The 16290-nt window shown below is 44.9% G+C and overlaps 1 non-coding gene across 1 annotated transcript; it reads left to right on the forward strand.

Moving 5' to 3' along the window:
* The first annotated feature begins 2702 nt into the window (after positions 1-2702).
* On the forward strand, positions 2703-2775 carry TRNAR-CCU (transfer RNA arginine (anticodon CCU)). Its single transcript has one exon. It is a non-coding gene; the product is annotated as a tRNA-Arg (tRNA).
* The last annotated feature ends 13515 nt before the right edge of the window (positions 2776-16290 follow it).

Here is a 16290-nt window from a genome sequence, read left to right on the forward strand (position 1 = left end):
AAACGGACTCTTAACTGTAGAGAACAAACTGAGGGTTGCTGGAGGGGAGGTGGGCAGGATGCATTAAATGGATGATGGGGATGAAGGAGGGCACTTGTGATGAACACCGGGTATTGTATGTAAGTGATGAATCACTAAATTCTACCCCTGAAACTAATCTTGCACTATATGTTAACTATGATGGGATTTAAATAAAGACTTTTTAAAAAAAAAAGGATACCCTGCCTCTATGTATCCTGCCTACAGCTTCCCCCAGGCCAACAGTGGATCCAATCAGGACACACCTGACCCCTTTCCTTTCTCCACCATAAAACGTTCCCACTCCTCTGCCTGCCTTTAAGTCTCTGCCTTAGCCTAAGTAAAAGTGACTGACTCTTTCTACAGCAAGCTCAAAATAAATAGCCTTTGCTTGTTCTTACTTGGTTGGTCTTTGTTTATATTCACAATGACATCCTAAGGGTCACAAAGATATTAAGTGGCAGGGCTAGAATTTAAGCCCTGGTCTATCAGACTCCAGGGTCCCAAGTGTTTAACCAATATGTTGTATTGCCTCTCTACCCATACTTTCTGGATGCTCTTGAAGTATACATTTTGATGGCATCCTCTTCACCTTTTCCTGCAGAAAAGAGATCATTTGTCTAGGACTCCCCGAGGCAGCAGCCCCTGTTTCCACAATTATTGGAGGCTCCCTCTCTGTGCCTTCTCCAGCTCGTTGCACAGTTGTATGTAAGTGCAACCTACGTACAATAATTACAGCACCCAGCATAAGAATATGTGTGGTTTTTTTCGGGGCTGCTATTATGAGTAAGCAGTATAATAAAGATCTAACATTTGCTTAGTTCTTATGATGTGCCAAGCACTGTGCTAAATACTTTGTATGCATTAATTATCATATTTAATCTTCAGAACAACACTAGAAAGTGAGGAATGCTCTTATTCCCATGACACAGCTGACAAGACAGAGGCAGAGAGCGCTCCAGCAATATTGGTGTTATCCAGGAGATGGAGAAAACTTCTTTGCTCCCCAGAACACTTCCAGGCAGCTCCCCTCCTACCTGAACTCCTGTTAGCAATGAAGTTCTGGTTTTATCACAATGCAAACTTCCCTGGGAGAGCTAATACATTTAGTCTTCCCAACCCTTCACACTTCAGGCGGAATTAACATACTTCAGTTCCATTCCTGACAGCTGTTTTTTTTTTTTTTTAAGATTTTATTTATTTCTTTGAGAGAGTGAGGGAGAACACGGGCAGGGGGAAGGAGCAGAGGCAGAGGGAGAAGCAGACTCCCAGCTGAGCAGAGACCCCGATGTGGGACTCGATCCCAGGACCCCGGGATCCTGACCTGAGCCAAAGGCAGACTGAGCCAGCCAGGCACCCCCGACAGCTGGTTTTGACAGGCAGAAAAGTGGCCAAAGCAGGGACATACCCAGTTGGGGGGGGCAGGCTTTGGGGCATTTACTGACTGATGCAGTGCAGGCAAGAGCCAGAGAGCTGGCGCCAGATTCTATTTCATTTCTGGTATCCTTCCTAAGAACAGTGTCTGAGGCTTTCCCAGTTTTTCCTGTAAGCTCTGAACCAAGCGAGTCCTTCCTCCTGATAATCTCTTATGTCTTCATGAAAATCAGGTTGTCAGACTTTTAAAGTTCCTTCATACTGTCACTTCCTCCAAGCAGCCTTCTTTGATTGAGGTTAGATCTATTTTCCTGAGCAACTAGAGCAGACCATTGCCAAAACTTCTAGTTCAGCCTGACCCCATTCAGCTGAGGACCACTGCATGCTCCCATCTGTGATTTAATAGAAACTTCTGAAGCCCACAGGTGGACTGGAGGGACCCGGTGTTGATATAACCTGGTTGTCTCATGTAGTGAGAGTGTAAATCATCACCCTGTCTTCAGCCCTCAGTCCATTCTGTCTCCATTCCTCTTTTTAGGAACTTTCCAAATTGACAATCTGGGCAAATTAGCTGCCACTCATTCAAAGCAGTTGAAAAAAAAAAAAGAAAGAAAGAAAGAAAAAAACGAACAAATCAATATTATGCGTCCACTAGTAGCTAACTAAGCCTTTTATCTATTATCCAGATTCATCTGCGAATTGGTGTTTTCATAATAGCTGGCTTCCCCATGCTGCTGCCTAAAGTTGCTGGGGGAAAGAGAGAGTGGAGGCTGGAGAGAGAGGAAAGAGAAGAGATGTCTAAAGAAATTCTCCCTACGTGTCCCATCCCACACCATCCCTATGGCAAACCTCAACCCCTAGCTGAAAATGGGAGCGGACAACCGAAGGTGACTCAGGGTTGCAGGGGGGCGGGTGGCTCTCCCAATTCAGCCTGAGATTCAGTGACACTCTTGGAGACCACACACCTGTTACGTGTGCGTAAAAACACCATTGCCAACACATGCTTTTTCGTCTTGACCTTATCCCTTCGCCTCCACAAATGTACACTAAGAAATACACGGTTCTCTAGCTCTGTGTTCCATGTACAGGTGGCTGAGTCTCTGAAAGGCATTCACATCTGCTTTTCCATTCTCCTTCTCCTTTTTCCTAGCCAGTACTCGTTTCCCTTCAGCGGTGCATGTGTGTGCACGTGTGTGTGTGTCTGGGGAGCGTCAGTGGGAGGGAGGGAAGAAAAAAGGAAGAGGAGGAAGAAGGAGGAAGCATCCATCACTGGTATAGGACCAGCTCTAAAAGGGGCCTAAGCCAGGGATGCCTGGCTGGTTTGGTTGGTAGAGCATGTGACTCCTGATCATAGGGTTGTGAGTTCAAGCCCCACGTTGGGCATAGAGCTTACGTTAAAAAAAAAAAGAGTGATCTTGGAGTACCTGGCTGGCTCAGTTAGCAGAGCATGCAACACTTGATCTTGGGGTTATGAGTTCAGGCCCAATGTGGGGTGTAGAGATTACTTAAATAATAATAATAATAAAATTAAAAAATCAGGAAAAAAAGGTGGTCCAAGCCAGGGGTCTGCAAACCTTTTCTATGAATGACCAGATAGTAAATATTTTATACACAGTTTCTGTCAGAGCTGTACAACTCTGCCACATTGTCCCATGAAAGCAGCCACATAGACAATATGTAAATGAGCAAAAATATGTTCCGATAAAACGTATTTGTAAAAATAGGTGGTGAGCTGGATTTGGCGCTTGGGCTCTCGTTTGCAGACTCCTGACTCAAACTAATGGGAAGGCTGGAGATCATGAACGTGTGACCGTCGTTCAAGTCTGTGTTGAGCGGGGTGTCCTTCAAGTTCATGGGTCATAATTATGAACACCACTGGTTGCTCTCCAGACGTGGGAGAGGAAATCACCCCAGGAGAAGGATGGAGGGGACTTGGCCCCTTATGGCCAGACCTCAGGACATATTCTGGTAGCGTTGTTTTAAAATGGAAATCCTGGAGGCGCCTGGGTGGCTCAGTTGGTTAAGCGACTGCTTTCGGGTCAGGTCATGATCCTGGGGTCCTGGGATCGAGCTCTGCATCGGGCTCCCTGGCTCGGCGGGAGGCCTGCTTCTCCCTCTCCCACTCCCCCTGCTTGTGTTCCCTTTCTCGCTCTCTCTCTCTCTGTCAAATAAATAAGTAAAATCTTAAAAAAATAAATGAATAAAATAAAGTGGAAATCTTGGGGCTCCTGGGTGGCTCAGTGGGTTAAGCCTAACTGACTTTTGATTTCTGCTCAGGTCATGATCTCAGGGTCTTGAGATCAAGCCCCGCCTTGGGCTCTGTGCTGGGCCCTGGGGGTGGAGTCTGCTTAGGATTCTCTCTCTCTCTCTCTCCCCCTCTGCCCCTCCCCCTCACTCGTGCATGCTCTCTTTTAAAAAAATTTTAAAAAATAAAACTGAAATCCTGATAGGAGCTTGTTTCCTTTCTGTTTCTTCTACTTCCTAAAATTATAATGTGGGTTTTTTTGTTTGTTTGGGGAGGGAGGCAGGAGAAAGATTGGGAGGTTTCTGATGACATGAAATTCTGATGAATGGGATCCCAGTTAAAAGAGGTCTGCCTGCCTCCAAGTTACCAGCAGAGCCAGCTTGTTCACCAGTCAGGGCTTAGCGCTACAAGGGCTGGTATATTTGTCCGTCAGTGTCCAAGATTCCCGAGTGGCCTGATCAAAACTCTTGCAGGCCTAGAATATGCCTGGGACTCAAGGCCCCTGGGAGGGCTTCTAGAATATGCTGGAAGGCTACTCTGCCCCAGGAGGTATGAATCTGCTCAAGGCCTGGGATGGCAAATAGATTTTGCTTTGTATGCTCATCCCAGCTGATTGGTAGGTAGGTAGCTGCCATCTTTTGAGGTCATATCTGGGGTGAATGGAAAAGTGAGTCTGCTTGATTAACGAGGCCTGCTCTGGGCATGGGAAGAGAGAGGGGAAGCATAAGGGCACCCCATTCTGCTCCAGGCCTGGCGAAATGGACAGGGTATCTAAGAAATGCAGATTATTTGCTGAGTCCTATCTGCCAATGCTTGGCTGGCTGGTGAGAGACATTCTTTCAAACATCTGAGTGAATCAAGTGACTCATGGAAAGGTGGCCCAGTTAAGGCCTATTTTTGTGACTATTATCACCCATCATTCCGATGTCTCCTGTGGTACAATCTAGAGCACACCCCTGCCGGGGATGTCCTGTAAGGAGGGCTGTGTTGTCTTTACCATGAACCATCTATGTTCATTGCACTGGCACTGAGGGGTACAGACAGAGGCGGGGAAGAAGGAGTCCTATCCACTAAGAATTTTTTTATAAAGATTTACTTATTTATTTTGGGGGGGTGTGGCAGAGGGAGAGGGAAGAGAATCTCAAGCAGACTCCCCAATAAGTGTGGAGCCCGATGCGGGGCTCGATCTCACAACCCTGAGACCATGGCCTGAGCTGAAACCAAGAGTTGCTCAACTGACTGAGCCCCCCAGGTGCCCCCACTGAGATTTTTTTTAATCTAGGAGAAACCAGGATACAAAGCAGTATCGAAACCATAAAGCAGATGGAGAAGAGATTAAGGAAAATGCTGTGGAAGAACAGAGTAGCGAAATGAGCTTTAACCCATAGGAGATGGCTTTGGGGCCTCAGTGAGGGAGGTCAGGTAAGTCCGTATAGAGGAGTCAGCCTATGAACCAGGCCTTGAAGGTGAAGTTGATTTTAGGGTATAGAGAGGACAGTGAGGACCTGCTTTCTTTCTTTCGTTCTTTCTTTTTTAAAGATTTTATTTGTCAGAGAGAGAGCACACAAGCAGGGGAGCAGCAGGCAGAGGGAGAAGCAGGCTTCCCGCTGAGCAAGGATCCCTATGCAGGACTCGACCCCAGAACCCCAGGATCATGACCTGAGCCGAAGGCAGATGCTTAACCGACTAAGCCACCCAGGAGTCCCAAGGAACTGCTTTCTTAAAGGTCTTCTTACCTGGGGCCTGGTGCTTCTCAATCTTATTTACACCGAACATACCCGAGGAATAGAATATATCCCATCCATTCATTTTTCAAATTTTTGGAGTGCCAATGGTGTGCCTGGTTGTGAGCCAGAGGTTGCCTAGCCTCTCCCGTAGGGGACCATGCTTCTCAGAGGAGAATCTCCCATTCTGCCAACTCACCCATCACACTGCAACCAGAGCCTGCATGCTTTTTTTAGTTGCATTTTCTAACATTTTATTATTTCTTTTTAATCACAACTACGTGCCAATGATGCAAAAGAGTATCAATAAAAAGTTTTCTTCCCACACCCAGTCTTATTGAACCCCTGGTAACAGTCCCTCATGTATTCTGCTGGAGAGAGTCTATGCAAACACAAGCAGATAGGCCCATGCTCTTAGCCCCAATGGTAGCATGTCATACTCATTGTTTAGCAACTTGCTTTTTTCACAGAACCATGCATCTTAATGATGCTTTCCATAAGCACATACAAAGACTAGCCATTTTAGAGCTTCATCCTATTCCATTGTATGGATTGCCAAGAATTATTTAACCAGTCTCTTATTGACAGATGTTAAGGTTTTCTGCCACCTTCTGCTAATGAATAATCTTTACCCGTGTGGGGGTATATTTGTATGATAAATTCTTAAAAGTGGAATGGTTGCATCAAATGGTGCAGACATTTGTAACTTTTAGACACAATCCCACCAGCACAGTGTGTTATTCAACTTTTTCATGTTCCTTATTCTGATAGATGAAAAATGAGATCTCACTGCAATATTAAACCGCATTACTCTTATGATAAGTGACGTTGAGCACCTTTGCATATGTTTGTCATTTACGTTTCCTTTTCTGTGAACTGTTTCCATCTGTTGCCCATTTTTTCTATTGGTTTAGTGGTCTTTATTAATTTGCAGCAGCTCTTTATATAGTAAGGAAATCAGCTCTTTGTGATGTAGATTGAAAAATTTTTCCCCGCAGGTTAAAGATCCTTCACTTTAGTCCTGATACTTCTTATAGTTTCTTGTTCTCCTTCTCCTTCTTCTTCTTCTTCCATTTCTCAATCAGAGCATGTAGCGAAGTGACTATATTGAGAATCTTTTCCTGAGTCTGCCTATAGTCTAAGGAAGTTTCTTTCCTTCTGGATCCTCTTTTTGCAATTCTTTGCTAAAATATTAGCTGGCTAGTGATGATCTTCTTTCAGGTCAGGGAATCTTTCAGAATCTGATTAAAGTTGTGGCCCAGAAAGAGACTCACATAAAACACACCTACAACTTTGCATTTACTTTTAGGGCATTCCCAACCCTCTGGAGTCCTGTTACCATGGCCTAAGGACAACCTATAGCAGAATCTCTTGGGAACTTGGGATGCCTGGGTGGCTCAGTCGGTTAAACAGCTGCCTTTGGCTCAGGGTCCTGGGATCGAGCCCTGCATTGGACTCCTGGCTCAGTGGGGAGCCTGCTTCTCCCTCTGCGTCTGTTGCTCCCCTGCTTGTGCTCTCTCTCTCTGACAAATAAATAAATAAAATCTTTTAAAAAAAAGGATCTCTTGGGAACCTTGTTTACAATTCAGACTCCTGAGCCCCTCTCTAGAGCTAAGGAACCAGACTCTTTCCAAATGGATGAAGCCATGGAATCTGCATTTAAACACATCATGCTAATTATGATACGCACTAAAGAAGCATCCCACAAACTAGGGGCATCCATGGGATCAGAAAATTTGAAAGAGGAAAAAAAACCCTCAGGATTCAAGAGAAAAGAAGTTAAAAAGGTGGAGTGACAGATGGGGAAAATGACACTTTTGTGCAGTGGTCTCTCAAATTATGCCACGCGGTCAGTCAATTATAACACCAACCCACTGTGTGTGTGTGTGTGTGTGTGTGTGTGTGTGTGAAGGACAGGGAGAATCACATGTGAAGCTCTCTTTATCTTTTTTTGTTATGTAGATCAGAAATGACCTTTTCGATATTTCTCCCTCTTTTTTCCTCCTCCTCTCCCTACCTCCACTTCTCTTTCTCTCTTCTTTCATTAAAATACAAGCAAAGCACATCCTCATTCCAAGAGGGAAAGGTGCTATTGAAGGGGGAAGTCCTTCATGGGCAAAGCAGGGTTTCATAGAGGCCTGAGTCTTCCTCAAATAAGCCTTTGATATGGGTGATTCGACGGACATTTGATTTTTTTCACAGGGTTCCCCAGACCTCAGCTCTCTGGGTGCCACAGGGTCATTCTTCCGTGTTGGTGGCACTTTCTCCTTCGATAGGCAGCTTCCCCCAGGGGACCCCCTGGCCTCCTCTGTTGGCTGGTGTTTGCTTTTTCTTCCCACGAAATAAACAGTATGTTCTGACTACTGTCTTAGAGTAGTGTCTCTTAATTTTGTGGGCCTCTCCTTGGACAAAAGCGCCGAACACACAGTTTGCTTGAGGTACTGGGGGTCCGTGAGGTTCCTGAAGCCCATCCATGAGCTCCCTAGGGCAATACTACCCAAACTTTCATCTTGGATGGCTGAGCATCCAGATCACTCAGGGAGCTTGTTAGAAATCCCAGGGCTGGGGCGCCTGGGTGGCTCAGTTGGCTAAGCATCCAACTCTTGATTTTGGCTCAGGTCATGATATCAGGGTCCTGAGATCATGCCCCATGTCAGGCTCCCCACTCAGCACAGTCTGCTTGGGATTCCCTCTCTCCCTCTGTTCCTCTACTCTATCTCTCTCAAATAAATAAATAAATAAATAAATAAATAAATAAATAAAATCTTAAAGAAAGAAAGAAATCCCAAATCCCAAGGCCCATGCTTCACCCCAGACCTAATGAACCATAATCTCTGGGCCCTCTGCCTGGACAAGCTCCCCAGATGGTTCTGGTACATACTGCAGTGGGGGACCTACAGATCAGACTTAAGAACCTTGCTGGAGGGTTCCTTTCTGTGATGACTAGGGGGGCATCCTTCAGTACCCATGGGAGTCTTCTCCAAAGGAAGTCAGCTCAGGGGAGTGCAAGGCACTAGGCACCGTCACATGTGCCTAACAGGGGACACTTCAAGTAAGGAGGCTAACATGCGGATTTTGTTTTATTCCACGATCACACTTGTATTGGGGAACATGCTGGGAGGCTGGGTACACTTGGGAGATGAGAGAATAAGACAGGGCAGCCTGAGAGCTCTTCAGCGATTCTCTTTATGGATACAGTCTATCTAAGCTCTCCATAAGCAAACCTGGGCTTGAACATTGAGGCCGACAGCCTGATGTTGCTCAGTGGGGAGATGAGGCTCAGGTGAACCAAAGCCCAGTTAATAACACAGCATCTCATCATGGCAGCCTGTCTCACTTCTGACAGCCTGAGAGTGTTTCCTGGGGGAGAGCCCTCCTCTCCCCCAGCTCCACTCCCCAGGCAGGGTCCCTCAGCTCTCTTGAGGGAGCTCAGATAAAGGCTGCTCTCCAGGGAGCTGTCTGACTCCCCACCTCTGCCCTGCTACTTTCCAGCTGATGAGCAATGTTTGAGGAGACAGGGAGGGCAGGCTTCCTGGAGGGCCACACATGCTCCTCTTGCCAGATGGCTGGAAGATTCCACTGAACAGACACTGCCAGGTCCTGTGGTGAGAGAGGCCCATCATGGCTCATTTCATGGGACAACAGCATCCCTCGAGGTGGTCACCTTTGGTGCAGGAGTTTCTCCATCACCCCGGAACTCAATTCAGCTCTCAGTCCCAAGAAGAACCATCGTGTGCCAATGGAACCAATCAAGAATAAAATCAGCAAAGCACAGAAGGCTGATGTCCAAACTGACCTCCAATTTATTTACTTATTTTTCGTTAAGTTTTTTATTTGAATTCCAGGATAGTTAACATACAGTGTTATGTTAGTTTCAGGTGCATGATATAGTGATTCAACACTTCCATACATCACCCTGTACTCATCACCCCAAGTGCCCTCCTTCATCCCCATCACCTATTTCCTCCATCCCTCCACCCCCCTCCCCTGTGATGACCACCCCCTTCCCTTGTGATGTATGTTCTTTAGAGTTAAGAGTCTCTTTCTTGGTTTGCACCCCTGCACTCTTTTTTTTTAATCCTTTGCTCAGAGAAAGACAAATACCATATGATTTCACTCAGATGTGGAATTTAAGAAACAAAACAAATGAGCAAATGACCTCCCGTTTATTAAATATCAGTGACAGTTCTATCTGCAGCAGCAACATATTCCATATTTGATGTGGTTTGGGTAGGGGCCTAACTTCTTCCAGACCCCAATTCTAAAACATCTCACAACAGGCTCTGCACCTGTGCCTTCCATCTTCACCATTGGAGGTGCTTTTCTGCATTCGAGGATGCGTTCTCAGTGGGACTGATATCACCGCCTAGGGGGCAAAAGTTGGTTCTTGGGGGTAGAGGGATCTTAGATGTTACAGTGGGGTGTGGCCCTCCAAAGGGCAACAGTGCACAAACAGATCTCCACTACATCTGTGGTATTAACATTTTATGGGAAGACATTAGGGAATAAATGTCTAAAAAGACTCCTTGGTGGAACAATAATACAAAAAAAAAAAAAAAAAAAGGAAGTTTGAGAAACACTGGTTTAGGGGAAAGGTAAGGAACTTCTAACTCCAGGGTCAAATCTGGTCCTTGGCCTGCTGATTTCCAGCTTGGCCAGTTATTTCTCTGGGCCTTGTTGTAGTAAGCCAGAAAATAAAGTGTTCCTGGGCAGACTGCCCTAGCTGAGTCATTTACAGGGGAGCAGTAGGTAGAAGGATGAAGGGCAGTTGAAGATTTGTGAAGGGTGGCTGGCTAATAACCTAATTGGAATTTCAAAGGCTGAAGCCGAAAACCTAAATTAATTTCAAAAAGCAGCTTATCTTGCTAACACCTCCGAATTCTCAGAATTTATAGTGTCTCTTTCTGCCTTGAATTTGATGAAGGTCAGAGAAGGGCTCTGAATTGGAGAAGGGCCCTGGTTAATCTCTGCAATGAGTCAGTGATGCCTGATGACAAAAGGGCTCTCCACCACTTGGTTCAGGCATTGACTTCCTCACCCAGGGTTCTTGAGTCTTGATGCTTTAACTAAAACCTGGTTTCCTGAGCAGGCCCGTCTCACGGAAGCAGCTCAGTCCCTCATAGCCTATCAACTTCCATGCCAGAAGGCCGGGTAGGTGCCCTCCTCTTTCCCCAGTGCTGCTTCCAGACCAGTATTCCTCCACATTCATGTCAAAACCTCTACTCCTTTGAAGCTCCTTCTACCTAGCAATACTCTGTTTTCCCCCCTTGTGCACTGTGGTCTATCTGCTAAAGCGCCCATTATTCAAGGAAGGTGTAGGCACCTACCTTTCTGCCTTCCTCTTCATCCCAAATCCTGCCATCTTTCTGGATTTCCACTCAGCGCTTCAAAAATTCAGTCTACGTTCTCCCTATAGCGAAGTGATATTTTTAGAACAGAAATTAGATTATGTCTCCCATCTGCTTAAAACCTTGCAATGGCTTCCCATTGCTTTTAGGATAAAGTCTGTGTTTCTCACCATGCATGGGGTTACAAGGCCCTGCATGATTGGTTTCCCAACTACTCGCAGTCTCTCTTTTAGGATTCTTGGGTTCTCTCAGTCTGCTCTAGCACATGAACTCACCAAGTTCATTCCTCAAAGTCCTTTATGTTTGCTCCTCCCTCTACCTGGCAAGTTTTGCTCCCAAATTTTGGCATGGATAAATTCTTCCCATCCTTCCAGTTCGCAACTGAAATGTCACTTGAAAGAGGCATTCCTTGGTCACCATATACAAGATAACTCCCACCCAGTTACTCTCTTGCACAATATCTTACTTTATTATTTTCATAGCCCAAGTGTCCTTAAATGATCTTTTCTGTATACTTGTTTTTGTCTGTCTCCCCCAGCCTGAATGTGATAAGAAAAAAAGCTTGGTCACTGCTGCATCTCTAGCACCTAGAATAGTGCCCTGCACAAAGTAGGTGTGGTAGGCAGCCTCTAAGATGGCTCCCATCGTCCCCACCTCCTCTTATTCATGCCCTTGTGTAATCCCCTCTCCTTGAGTGTGGGCTGAACTCTGACTCCTTTGTAGTAAATAGAATGCAGTGGAGGTGACAAATGTCACTTCAGAAATTAGGTTACAGGACTGTGGCTTCTGTCTTGAATACCCTCTCTCACTCTTTTGCTTGCTCACTCTGAGGGAAGCCAGCCACCAGGTTGTGAGCTGCCCTATGGAAAGATCCAGGTAGCAAGGAACTGATAACTCTGGTCAACATGCAGAGAGCCCCTGAGGCCTGCCAGCAGCCATGTGAGTGAGCTTGAAAGGGATTGGAAATGGATCAGTCAAGCCTTGAGTTATAGCCCTGGCCAACTCCTTGATTGAAACCTTGTAAGAAATGTTCAGATAGAGACAAGTAAGCCATGCTCAGACTCCTGACCCACAGACACTGTGAGATAATAAATGTTTGCTATTTTAAGCTTGTAGATTTTGGGGTAATTTGATCACAACAATAAATAGCTAATATAGTAGATTCTCAATAAATGCCTATTGATTTAGTGAATTCTTGGCGACCTCCCCATTCTCAATGACCCTGCCTTTCATCCCACTTTAGCCGCCCACTCTCTTGGCTACACCCTTGTCCTTGTCATCATCCAGAATTGCTCTACTTCTGAAATCACCAACTAAGACATCTTACCTGGTGCCCACACCCCTTCATCCTTCAAACTTGATCAGTTACTCCCAGTATACTAGTCTTCAACCTCACTGTGACTCAGTTCAGAGACATCACATCACAGGTTGGTCCCCAGAAAGCGAATTCTCAGAGGGAGTTTAGTGTGCAAGACATTCATGAAGGAGTGCCCTTGGGATTAAAACATACCTATAGGAAGGAGGTAAAGGAAGCAGAACTGGGTAGAAGTGGGGATGCTCCGTGACAGCTTTGGTCAACCCCCCAGGGAAGTTCTGAGGCTACAATGGCCCTTAAGTGTTGCTCTGAGTTGGGCCAAGATAGCCAGGCCTTTATACGCCCTATCTCAGTCAGTCATTGGAAGTGGGCCACTGGAGAAGGGGTGTGACTTTGGGTAAGACAGCTAGCTCTCTGCAGCTATGAAGCAATCCCTGAAAGGCCTGGCAGGACAGCTGAGGGCAGCATGTGATAGAATTCCCAGCAAATGAGGCAAAAGTCCTTCACTGAAAGGTGATCAGGGTTGCACATCACAACCCAGGTATGTGTATGTGAGGTAATTGTATCTAATACCGCAGTCTATTAGCCTCCTTCCTGTTCTCATTGTTTCCCCAACTCAGCTTATATACTGTTTTTTATTACTCCAATTGTACTCAAATCCTTGTTGCATTGCCTTTCTGTGTTGCCTGTCCAGGCAAAACCTCCAACCTTAAGTGAATTCAGGTAATTTTCTTCCCCATTCCTGTACCTGAGCTGCTGAACATAGATAGAGAAAATCAAGTAATGGTGTATAGTGATGTTTCCATAAATCTGTAGTTTCCAACCTCCATATGGGTCCTCAGTGCTGTCAATCCTAATATTGTTTTCCTTGTGAGCATCCCCCGCTCATAGCTCCAGCTATTTCAAAACTTCTCCATATCCTTTAAAGCACTGCACTCCCTACTTCTCCCAATCCCATCTGAACAAATGACCTCGCCTCCTGTTCAAGGAGAAAATCATTATCGGAAGAGAGTTTCTACAACTTTTTTCCAACAAATCTCCAAGTAGACAGGATCTATTGATTCTATCTCCCAAATAACTTCCAAATCCACTCACTCCTTACCACCTCTACAGTCCCTTCCCTAGTTCAAGTCCCTATCCACTTACGTTTGAATGGCTGCAGCTGTCTTTCTAACTCATCTCAATTCTAGAGTTTTATTCACACCCATTGGAGTGCAACATCATGCTTACCTTCTTCTCTTTGCCTCCACATGTAAGTTTCTCTGTGCCCATAATACTTCCCCTTTTACATCAGTCCCTATGTCCTGCCTAACTCCTCCTTTCTCTTGAGGTGTTAGCCTAACTGACTCCTCAGTAAGAACTCATTTGACTCTCCAAACTAGATTAAGATCCTTTTTTATATGTTTTCATAGCACACTGTAGTCCCTTTTTCATAGCACATTTACACCTTATACTCGTTATTTATTGCTATGTAACAAATTACCCCCAAAATTTAGTGGCTTGAATCACCAAGCATTTATTACTTCACAGTCTCTGTGGGTCAGGAGTGGCTTAGCTGGGTGATTCTGACTTAGGATCTGATATGAGGTTGTAGACAAGGTGTTCACTGGGACCATAGTCATCAGAAAACTTGATTGGGGTTGGAGGATCTGTTCACTCACATGGCATTTGGCAGGAGGCCTCAGTTCCTTGCTATATAGACCTTTCCACAGGGCTTTTTGAGTGTCATCACAATATGGCAGTGACTCCCTCCAGAGCAAGTGATCCAAAAAAGGGAGAAAGAAACTGCAATGCCTCTATGACCAAGTCTCAGAAGTCACACGTCATTACTTCTGCCACATTCTATTTGTTAGAAGTGAGTCACTAAGTTCAAGCCACAGTCAAAGGGAAAGAAATTGGGGCCCCTGACTCATTTGGAAGAATGTGCAACTCTTGATCTCAGGGTTGTGAGTTCGAGACCCACACTGAGTGTAGAGATTACTTAAAAATAAGATCTTTAAGGGCACCTGGGTGGCTCAGTCTGTTAAGCGCCCAACTCTTGATTTCAGCTCAGGTCTTGATCACAGGGTCATGAGTTCAAGCCCTGCACTGGGCTCCACACTGGGCATAGAGCCTACTTAAATAAAGTAAAATAAAATAAAATAAAATCTTTTTTTTTTTGAAAAGGGAAGGGAATTGAGTTTCAACTCTTGAAAGGAAGAGTATAAGAACATTTGTGGACATATTTTAAAGCTGCCATACATCTCTTTGTAATTGTGTGTCTGCCTGCCTTTACCAGACTGTAAGCTCCATTAGAGCAGGTACCACGTCTGTCTAGCTCACTCTGTGTTTCCAGCATCTATCACAGTACCTAGAGCATAATGGAAGTTCAATAAATGTTTGCTGAAGGAAGGAAAGCATTAATAAATTGATAGCTTTTATTAGAATGAAGGAGAAGACATTACGCCATAATTCTTTATGAATCATTAACCTCTCAGATAAAATCAGTGTATCAGATTAGCTTTGGGGAGAATGGGGTCCAAATGAAGAAGAGTTACATGATGGGAGTAAAAACTTTGATGGAGGCAGTGTTAGCTCTGCATCCAATGCTCAGAAGTTGTTTTCTGAGCCTTGGAACCTTGGAAATATTTCCTGAAGAGCCACAGGGGAGGATGGGCAGATGGGGCTGTTTTTTGCCTTCCTCCTGGTAGGGCAATAAATGATAGAACCAAGACTTTGGCTTTCATTCTAGGACCTGTCAAATTCCTCTTCTGGAATTGACTCTTCTCTGATTCATTAGATGACAATTGTCAGGACACCAAGAAAGCATATGTAGTCTCTAAACATTTTCCGGATATTACCAGCACTGATTCTAACCCTCTGCCTGAATGTGGGAATCAGCAGGGACTCAAACAGTACAAACTGTGTCACCTAGTGCTTGGGGTTTTTGTTAGTGGTGGTGGCACTGTTTTCCTTCCAGGATAGATCCATGGTGTGGTTCTGGATATTGTTTTTGGCTTCTTGCCCTCAACCTTGTTCTTCCTTCCTCCGAACTCTTCTGCAGAGTACCTTTAAAACACCTATTCTTTGCTTGAATCAACTAGGTTCAGTGTCTGTTACTTGCAACTAAGAAGCCTAATGATTTGCCCAAAGTCATCCAGCCAGCCAAACAGTGACATTTTGTGTCAAACAAAATTTGGATAATGTCTGACTCCAGTGCCTAGATTCCTCAACATTTTCACCCTTCCTTCCTGGGCAAGGCTTTCTCTCCAAACAGCAAGACCCCTACTCTCTCAGCCAAGCCCATAGCTCAACGGCCACTCTGACACCAGCACATCAATCTAACAAGCCGACACAAGTTATGGAGTTCTTAGTCTGCAAAAAATAAGTCTAAGTTCTTGGGGTGGGGGTGAAAGGTCACATGGAGATGAAAAGGATATTATTCCTTTATTTAGGAGAGCAAGTACACACTCCTACTTTAAAAACCAAGTAGGCTAAAATCAATGCCATTAAAGGGCTGGAAATTGCTCTGGGGAGCAGGGTTCCTATAAGGGAAAGATGATCCAATTGGGGAAAACAGGAAAAGCAAAGAGGTGGCATTGATCCAAATAATGGGAAATTCTAAGGCACAAACTACTAATTTTCTTAAAAAAAAAAATACAAAGAATAAAGGAAGAGAAAGTGAGGAGTACCTAGGGATTAGTAGATATTTAAGAGACTTATCAAAGATGCTCATCATCACTCATCATCAGGGAAATGCAAATTGAAACCACGGTGAGATATCAGTTCACAGCTGTTAGAATGGCTGTCATCAAGAAGACAAGAGATAACAAGGGTTGGTGAGGATGTGGAAAAAGGGAACCCTCGTGCAGTGTTGCTAGGAATGTAAATCAGGCAGCCATTGTGGAAAACAGTATAGACTTTCCCCAAAGAATTTAAAAAAGAGTTAACATATGATACAGCAATCTCACTTCTAGGTATATAGGTGAAGAAAATGAAATCACGGGCGCCTGGGTGGCTCAGATGGTTAAGCGTCTGCCTTCGGCTCAGGTCATGATCCCGGAGTCCTGGGCTTGAGTCCCGCATCGGGCTCCCTGCTCCTTGGGAGCCTGTTTCTCCCTCTGCCTCTCTCTCTCTCTCTCTCCCTCTCTCTGTCTCCCATGAATAAATAAATAAAATCTTAAAAAAAAAAAAAAGAAAATGAAATCACTATCTCAAAGAGATATCTGTACCTCCATGTTCATTGCAGCATTATTCGCAATAGCCAAGATAAGGAAATGACCTAAG

Source organism: Eumetopias jubatus, unplaced genomic scaffold (genome assembly GCF_037043125.1).
Source record: "Eumetopias jubatus isolate StellerSeaLion01/CBP00866 unplaced genomic scaffold, mEumJub1_p1.0 scaffold_11, whole genome shotgun sequence".
NCBI classification, from domain to species: Eukaryota; Metazoa; Chordata; class Mammalia; order Carnivora; family Otariidae; genus Eumetopias; species Eumetopias jubatus.